Source organism: Glycine soja, chromosome 19 (genome assembly GCF_004193775.1).
Source record: "Glycine soja cultivar W05 chromosome 19, ASM419377v2, whole genome shotgun sequence".
NCBI classification, from domain to species: domain Eukaryota; kingdom Viridiplantae; phylum Streptophyta; class Magnoliopsida; order Fabales; family Fabaceae; genus Glycine; species Glycine soja.
Window position 1 is genome coordinate 24051313 of NC_041020.1, and position 8505 is coordinate 24059817.

An 8505-nucleotide genomic window follows, 5' to 3' on the forward strand; every position below is an offset into this window, starting at 1 on the left:
ATCTCCTTGCACGTGTAGTCACTTGGTGTGGGTAAAATTCCAAAAAAAACATATACCTACAATCAATTAGTGTAAGTAAAATCATAAAGACTTCTACATACAAATGGTGAGTGTAGGTAAAATTTCAAAAAACTTATACCTACAACTACTTAGTGTAGGTAAAACTATTCTTATTATATAAAAAAATTATTTTTTATAAAAAAATTATATGATAATATTTTGCTTGACACATTAAATGTCTTTTGACACATTACAATACAATCACAACCATATTTTTTTGTAATATAAAAGTTTTCTGACTCACCAAAACTGCAATTTAAAACCATGACATGAATAAAAAGATTAACTTCTATAGAAATTTTTTAAAGGTATTTCTTGATCTCCATTACGACACAGACAACGGCTTCGAAGTGCGCCTCTTTCTCCACAACTCATCTTTGTCCCTACTCATTTTCCAATTCATTCATTCTTCCGCTATTGCAGGTTTTCCAATTCCAGCTCTATTCCCTCTCTTCCATTCCACCTCATCAACAAAAGGTTTCAATTCCTCTCCTAAATTTTCATATATTTATTTCCTAGACTCTGATTCTCTTCTTAAATTTTGCATAGATTTTCGGAGCCGAACAAGATACTCCAGTGGTCAATGACTCTGATCTCGTAGCCATTTCTGACAAACTACGACTAGTCTCGGTCAACGACTCCGAACCGGAACCAAGCGCTGCCGATTTGTTGAAATCCAATGAGGAATTGGCCAGACTCTTGCAGGTTTCAGTGTTTCACCTAGGAATTTGTGTTCAGTATAATCGATTTTGGAAATGGAGTGAATTTCTGTATTTATTTCTAGTTTCAACTTTATTTTTATTTTCACTTTGCGTGTGTGTGTGCATGCATTATTATATCTGTACAGGTAGAGGAGGAAGCGCTAATGTTGCAGCAGTATGTGGCAAGCCAAAATCCTCGAGAATTTGATAGTAGAGTATGGCCCTACGTTAGTCAAGTCCTAATGTTGCAGCAGTATGGGCTATATTTTTTTGCGTGAGTATGAAATTTGTGAGTAAAAATGGTTGTAACAAGCCAAGTGTGAAAGAACGCGAATTCAACTTAGTTTGTCATTCATTTGATGAATAGGAATAAGTCTCCATATATTTTTTTGTAACTTCATTTCATGAAACTTATATATATTTTGTTTGTGCAAATCTTTTGCATCCATGAACACCATCACATACATAATAATACATACAATGTGTTCCCTATTCATTGTTGTAACTGAAAAGACATAGAAATAGCTTTATCACCATAGAGGATTTCAAATTTCTATATAAACATGGAATAAATACTGTGAGGATACCTGTTGGGTGGTGGATTGCTAATAATCCTGATCCTCCGAGTCCATTTATTGGAGGAAGTCTTGAAGCTCTAGAAAATGCATTTTCATGGGCACAATAGTTTTTGATTTTGCAGCATTATCTTCAAGGTTTATAGCACAATTGGAACTTTGTTTTTCCTTCTGACAAAAAATATGTCTAATTATCATGTTGCAGGGAATATGATATTAAATGCATAATTGACTTTCATGTTGTTCTTGGTTCCCAAAATGGGATGGAGCATAGTGCAAGCAGAGATGGATTTACAGGCTAGCCAACTTCTCCTAATTACATTTCCGACTCATTATATGTTATTGAATTTTTAGTTTCTAGGTATGTTTTAAATGCGCAAACATATTCTAAGATTTTTCGTATCATCTAATATCTAATAACCAATTCTTCTAAATGTGCACACATCTTAAGCTATGGTTTTTCCTTCTACAATGCAACCTATTCAAACTATTGAAATATAATTCTTTTGATATAAAGGTTGATGAATTGGACAAAGCAATTTTTATAGCCTCTAAAGATCCTTCTTTGTATGGCATTGATGAAGTGGAGGTAAAAAACCAGAGGAAGTGGACCAGTGATACTCGCACCCAGGTATCTATAACATGTAGAACTTGAGTAAGAGTTAGGAGAATCACTGGTCCACTTCCTCATAAAAAGGTAAAATGAAATTGTCTGTACTCTGTAGGCCTTAATTAAATTTCAGGTTGAGTGTTAGATCATTTGAAATTTAAATGTATTTTTGCCTTCAACTAGATAAAGTCCCTGACAAGTGTCTAAGTGATAATATTAAACTCAAGAGAGAGAGAGAGATTGGCTGGTGATATGATCCCACTAAATGATAATGTCAAAGCTCAGGGGAGATAAAGTAAATAGAATAACTTGGCTTGAACATAATTATATTAATAACCTATGTGTGTCTGTGTAATTTAGATCTCAGTACTAGTTTTAGATTGCTCTATAATCTATTTTGTGTAATCTTATGATATGATGTTGAAGATTCAAACTGACTTGTTTCTCTAGGTAACTAGAAGGTACTGGATGCTAAAATGGTATATATTGGGATACAGTTTTGTCATCCAAAATTGGAAAATCCTAATGAAGGCTTTAGAATAGCAAAATTGAGTTCTGCCATGAATTTGTAGAAGGGATTGTTATGTTATGAGATTATCTGCTATTTGGGTTATATTGATTTTTAGAATTTCTATTGGAGTAGGACAAGTAACATGTGGATCTGTAATGGGCTATGCATTAAAGTTGAAAGTTTTTTGTTTTGGGCTTACTAAACAGAAAGTGCTAAGCAAAGGGACTTGCAGACAAGTGGATGAGGACTATAAGTTGAATCACGGTTATATGATAACATTAATTTTTGGTTAGAATTACTAGTATTTTTGTTCTATTTTCTTTCACTTTATTAGATTAATTTTCCGTATAGATTGATGTGTATGTAGTGAACGGTAAAGTTGTGCCTTGTTGATCATGGATTTAAATCCAAAAACAGCCTTTTTGCATATGCAAGGGTAAGGCTACATACATTATAAAATTCCACAAGCCAATCTTATATTTCCACAAGTGTTTTGTTTTGTTTTATTTTTTTAATTAAATTAAATAAATAAATCAGAGTTTGGATTGTGGTCATGGACTTATCGTAGTTTAGAAGTTTCTTGTTTAAAACTGCAGAAGTTTGTAGTTTAGAAGTGAAGTTGAAAGTAACTACTCGCTGTTTTTTTGTACACAGGGAATCATTGCAGAATCGCAAGATGGCTTTCATTCACATGGGGGCTGCGAAATCTATTTAATGAAGGAATTCACAATACTCTCAAGGTAAGAATGGCTTGTCTTGTACCCCCTGAATTTTGTCTGGTCTAGTTTCTGAGGAGAAGTTAGAACTTCGGGATGGAATGTACTTTCTAAAGAAGTAGTTTGACTTCGGATTTGAAATGGAATCAATTTGGTCATGAGTTTTGAGCAAAAAGGTGAGATTTCTAAATGTTTTCCAGAACCCAAATTTCATGAAAGTTTTGCATTTTTTTTTTTAAAATTAACTTAGTCATCATCAGTTATCACAAATTTCTTTTGTTGCTTCAATCTTAACTATCCATGTGTTTTACTGATGTGTTTGTTCATTAGTCATTACCACATAAGGTTCATGAATAACTTTATCTTTGGAATTCACTAAACCAGAAGCTTGAGCTCAATTTTTGGTGGCATCTTTGTGTTGCCTGAGGAAATTGCTATATATGCTTCCACTCTAGGGATAACACAAATTCAAGCACACCAAAGATCATCTTTGTTCCAGGAGATGTGGATTTGAAGACATTATTGGCTCTTTTGGCTTTCATGGTGTGCTACTCTTGGTTTTGCTAATCCTTTTCCAAAGATTCCTCCTTTTTATATTATCTATTCTCACTGAGTCACCTACTGCTATGTAAATGTGTATTATTTACTGCTAATTTATTCCATTCTCCTTTACCCGTTACTTTTCTACTTTTCTCCCTTTCTTTAGTTTGGGGCTTTTCCTTTAAAATAGTGGAGTAAAAGAAAACATCTTTCCAGGTGTTGGAAAACTTGGTGGAAAATTCATTGCCTTATCTCAGGTATAGCTATAAAAAGTACAGGGTTCGGTAAGCCTTTTCATCCCCTTGGACATGGACTATGCTGGGTTTATTTTGTTAACCATGTTACCTGTTACCAATATACAATAGCTAATTTATCTTTTATTTCTCAAGACACAAGAAGAATGAGAAAGGAGAAGCAAGAGGAAAGTTCCAATTTACTTCTAGAGTAGAGAAAGAATACCTGAAGCCCCTCTTACTCTGCTAGCATTGGTGAGGAGCTTGAAGATGGGCTATTTGATGGTACTTCCAAATTCATTATACTTTTAAATTGTATATGATTTTTAATTAATTCTTGAACATATGGAATATAAGTAGTTGCATTTAGATATACATATGTGTGTGGCATTCTAAACTAAAAAGGCTTGATTTCTCATCATGTTTGAGAAGCGTCCCAAGCCTATCCTGTTTTGCAGATTTCTTAGAATTGGCATTGCAGTTTGGAATGATTTTGATGTTTGCTTGCGCATTCCCACCTACATTTGCTTTTGCGGCTGTGGTATAAATGCTTTTATCTACCTCCCTTTTTTGCACTTGCTTTTGCTTGCCTTCACTATTGCTATAAATGCTCTTTAATTCATTTTGGGCTTTTATAAAATATTACATCGTTGACAACTTACTTGATCAGAACAACCTTATGGAGATCAGGACAGATGCATTGAAGCTGCTAGTAATTTTGAGGCGGCATGTTCCTCGTGCCGCTGCAACAGTAGGAGTCTGGCTTAACATATTTCAGGTATTTATTTATATATGCAAACTTTGGAAGGTGCTTGTCAATTATTTTTGATAATCCACTTCATATTAATTATAAATTGGAAAACATGTTCACCAAATAACCAACTATATGGAAGATATCTACACCATGAATTATACACTTGATTTGTATACAACTCTAATTTGAGAACATTTTTCATTTTGTAGTTTCACCAACTGTGCTATTTTAGCATGGCTATATGATGAGGAGGGAAAATGGAAAATAGAGCCTGGACTTGCAGCAATTTTAATCATGGAGCATGTCCTCTTGTTGACTAAGTTTGGTTTCTCTCACTTCTTTCCTGAGGTGATTGTTTTGCTTCCCAAAAGTAAGTGTATGTTTGAAAATACTTTTAAAACTCTATTGGTCGTAAGGCTGTTTCCATATTCATATTCATTTTTATATAATGTAGGTACCAAACATTCTCCATAAGCGAGTTTAGTGCGTAGTTTGTAGTTTGTTAAATGAAAGTGCCTGACTTGTTCTAAATTTTTTTACATTCAATTTTTTTTAATAAAATAACTATTATTTAATCACAAATCATAACTTATATAATTTTTTATGATAATTAGAACTATTTTATATTAATATTCAATCACAATTCATCAATTATATTTTTTTCTAAAATTATACTATAGGTTATGCAATCTATACCTAGTAATTAATTGAAATCATAGACAATATGAATATTTTTGTTTATTTGACAATAATATGGATAAAATTTTATACATGTAATATAACAATTTTCAGCACAAAATATTGAATCATGTAATATAAAATTTTAATCATGTAATATAACAAATATCATAGTATAAGAATCATTGTTTATTCATGTGTGTTCCCATTATAATACTATTATTTAAGAAACTAGATCAATAGCTCACCGTTGATTTGCATGGTTAGGAGTGGACAAACTAGATCAACAGCTCACCAACTAGATTTATTCAGCCTCTATTAGCTTATTTATTTATTTGTTATATAACTAAAATTTATGATATTTATATAACTTAATTGATGCAATCCTACCCCCCAAGGGCATTGGATAGAAGACTCCAAGAAGATTGGGCAAAAGATGCAAGAGAAGGCCCTAGGATTCTCATGAGCCTTAGGGTAGATTTCGGGCCCATGGGCTAAGTATGAGCCCACTTATCTTTGTACATATTAGATTAAGGTTTCATTAATTTTGGTCCTTGTATTTAGGGCTCCATAATGTAGGCAGGGTACCCTAGAAATATAGGATTTTTCAGCCCTTGTATTTTAGGGCACCTAGACTAGTTTTTGTATTAGGGGTAGTTTTGTAATTTCACATGCAATAAGTGGATATTTGATGTGTGTGGTTGGAAATAAATTTAATTGAATTGGTAGAAGCCCAATCCAATTAAATTTTAGAGGGGGAGGTGAGCATTTGCTTACTACACCCCATTGCCACATCATATAGTCACACTTTGTGCATGTCCTTCATGCTTTTCATGCCTCATGACACCTAAGCACACTTAGTGGAGAATCTTGGAATTGATCTTGGATTAGTGGGTTGAACCATAACTAAAATTCACTAATCATAATTAGTGAAATTTTGGCTCCAAAGTTTGGCTCCACAAATTGAATTTCAAATTCAAGTGAAATTTGAATTTCCCTCCAATTTTGTGTGACACTTAGGCTATAAATAGAGGTCATGTGTGTGCATTTTTTTGAACTTTGATCATTTGAATATTAAACTTCAGATTTCAAAGCTCATTTGGAGTACAAAATTTCGTGCTCTTCTTTCCCTCTCCCTTCATTCATCTCCTTCTTCCTCCAAGCTCTTATCCATGACCTCCTATGGTGGTGAGCTTCTTCTAGACTCATCTTCTCCTTGAAGTGGCGTCTCCTCTCTCTCTTCCTTCTCCATTCCGCTGCCATTCATCTTCCAAGAAGAAAAGGAATCCATTGGTGAAGAAGATCCTAGGCCTACAAGCTCCAATGGAGCTTACATCATTAATAATTATAAATTAATATAACATAACAGTTTTATACATACTATAATAAATTTACTATTAGCTTATTTATTTGTAATGTGTGAATTTTTTTGTTTTGTTAATTAATATAAATTGATTTTCAGGTGTACCATATAACTACTATTGAGCAAACTGAGACAATGTTACACTTTTGCTTAATTTTAATAAAAAATGTTAATTAAATAAAATAAAATATATTTTAATATTTAATATTAGGACCATGGTTGTAGCATTTATTGGTCAATAGGATTTCTATAATTATGATGGTTTTATGATATTTTTAGAGATCTAAAGCCAATTTTTTTATTAGTGTTTGGGCCACAAGAGCAGAATCTGCATTCTCAAGGTGGAAGCGGCAATATGGTAATTGTTGTCCTTTGCAGACATGGAATTTTGTTTGATCATATCATAATTGTCCTTACCTAGGTGATGAGAGGCTTGCAAATTTGGGAAGAAAAAAATACCATGAAATTTATCTAGTTTGAAGCGAAAGTTTCCATGCCCCTCTGATACCTAAATTAATTTCCTGTAATTTCATATCTTGCAGATTTTCAAGAGTGGACCACTTTTCATATCTTCCAAAGGTGTGTTTTCTTCCACTAGTTTACATATTTTCTTCCAAGAAACCAAACATTTATGTAATTTGTAGCAGCCAGTAATAGCAGATCTGATGTGTCTTTTCTTCTGTGTTATACATGATAGTCCTAACTCTTACCTAAATGTTTAAAGCCAAAGGCAAAGGAGAAATGGATGTTGTAGACTGATAGTTTTCTTTCCCTTTTACAGAATAAATCACTCTCTTTTGCATCTTTGCAAACCTCTCCTCCATTATGAAAACCTATAGAAATCATATAGAATTTATAAAATACACTAACTCCACAATGCAATTCCTCTTTACAGGTACCTTCCTTCTTGAACTTAACTCCTCATACCTTCAAAGTTTCATGTTTTTGTTCATTTTTTTTTACTCTTTTCCTTGAGATGAATTAGTTGGTATTATGAGAACTATATCTTTTTTTTCTAGTTTGTGAATTTTAATTAATTAAAGTGTATAATCACAAATTAGGCTAACAAAAATTTAATTGTATGTAGCAGGTTGTTGTAACTTTTCAAAGGCCATGTTGCAGCAGATCTCTAACTTTGTGCAGCATAATAATAAGTTCATGTATATTTAATTAAAAATTATAATCAACAAAGAGTGTAATTAGGAACTAGTTTTATTATTATTATATAACATTTACCTACAGAAGACCGTAGGTACAAGTAAACTGACTTTTACCTACAGTTAGAGATTATAGGTATAAATTAATATTTTTTACCTACACTTTTGAAATAGTAGGTGTTACCTATAGTGATAGTTAAATTTGACTGTAGGTAAAAATATATCCGTAGGTAAAGCCTATAGTGACAGACTATTAGTTGTCACTGTATACCCCCTCAAAGTTGACGCAAAAAACGTCTGTAGGACAAAGTCCTTTATACATCTACCTACGGATTTTGGACTTCTAGTGATAGATTTTGACTGTAGGTAAAAGTCATTTTCCTTGTAGTGATACTTACAGTTTTTTTAACACAGAAACAGTGTGTATATACTATTTTCTTTGACCATTTCAACCTTACCCAGTGCCTCCCCCAAATTTGGAACAAATTTGCCTTGAACCATCTTCTGTGGATGATGCTCTCTTACAACCTAAAATAAGGTAGCAGAAGATACAACTGAATAGGCTCGAGGTTCAATCAATCAATCAATTCATTCAGCTCAAACTGGG

General features: G+C 32.9%; 1 long non-coding RNA gene across 14 annotated transcripts; it reads left to right on the top strand.

Annotated features, from left to right (window-relative positions):
- The first annotated feature begins 354 nt into the window (after positions 1-354).
- Positions 355-8250, top strand: LOC114399589. 14 transcript variants are annotated; one of them, XR_003663778.1, is made up of 14 exons: positions 355-410; positions 484-537; positions 610-765; positions 908-1035; positions 1542-2745; positions 3112-3197; positions 3558-4231; positions 4405-4487; positions 4617-4724; positions 4910-5070; positions 7047-7099; positions 7284-7320; positions 7523-7636; positions 7832-8250. It is a non-coding gene; the product is annotated as an uncharacterized LOC114399589 (long non-coding RNA). The 14 variants fall into 14 exon arrangements; XR_003663784.1 differs by having other exon boundaries at positions 387-765; positions 3558-3716; positions 3930-3997; positions 4103-4231; XR_003663783.1 differs by having other exon boundaries at positions 387-765; positions 3558-3716; positions 3930-3970; positions 4103-4231.
- Positions 8251-8505: the final 255 nt, after the last annotated feature.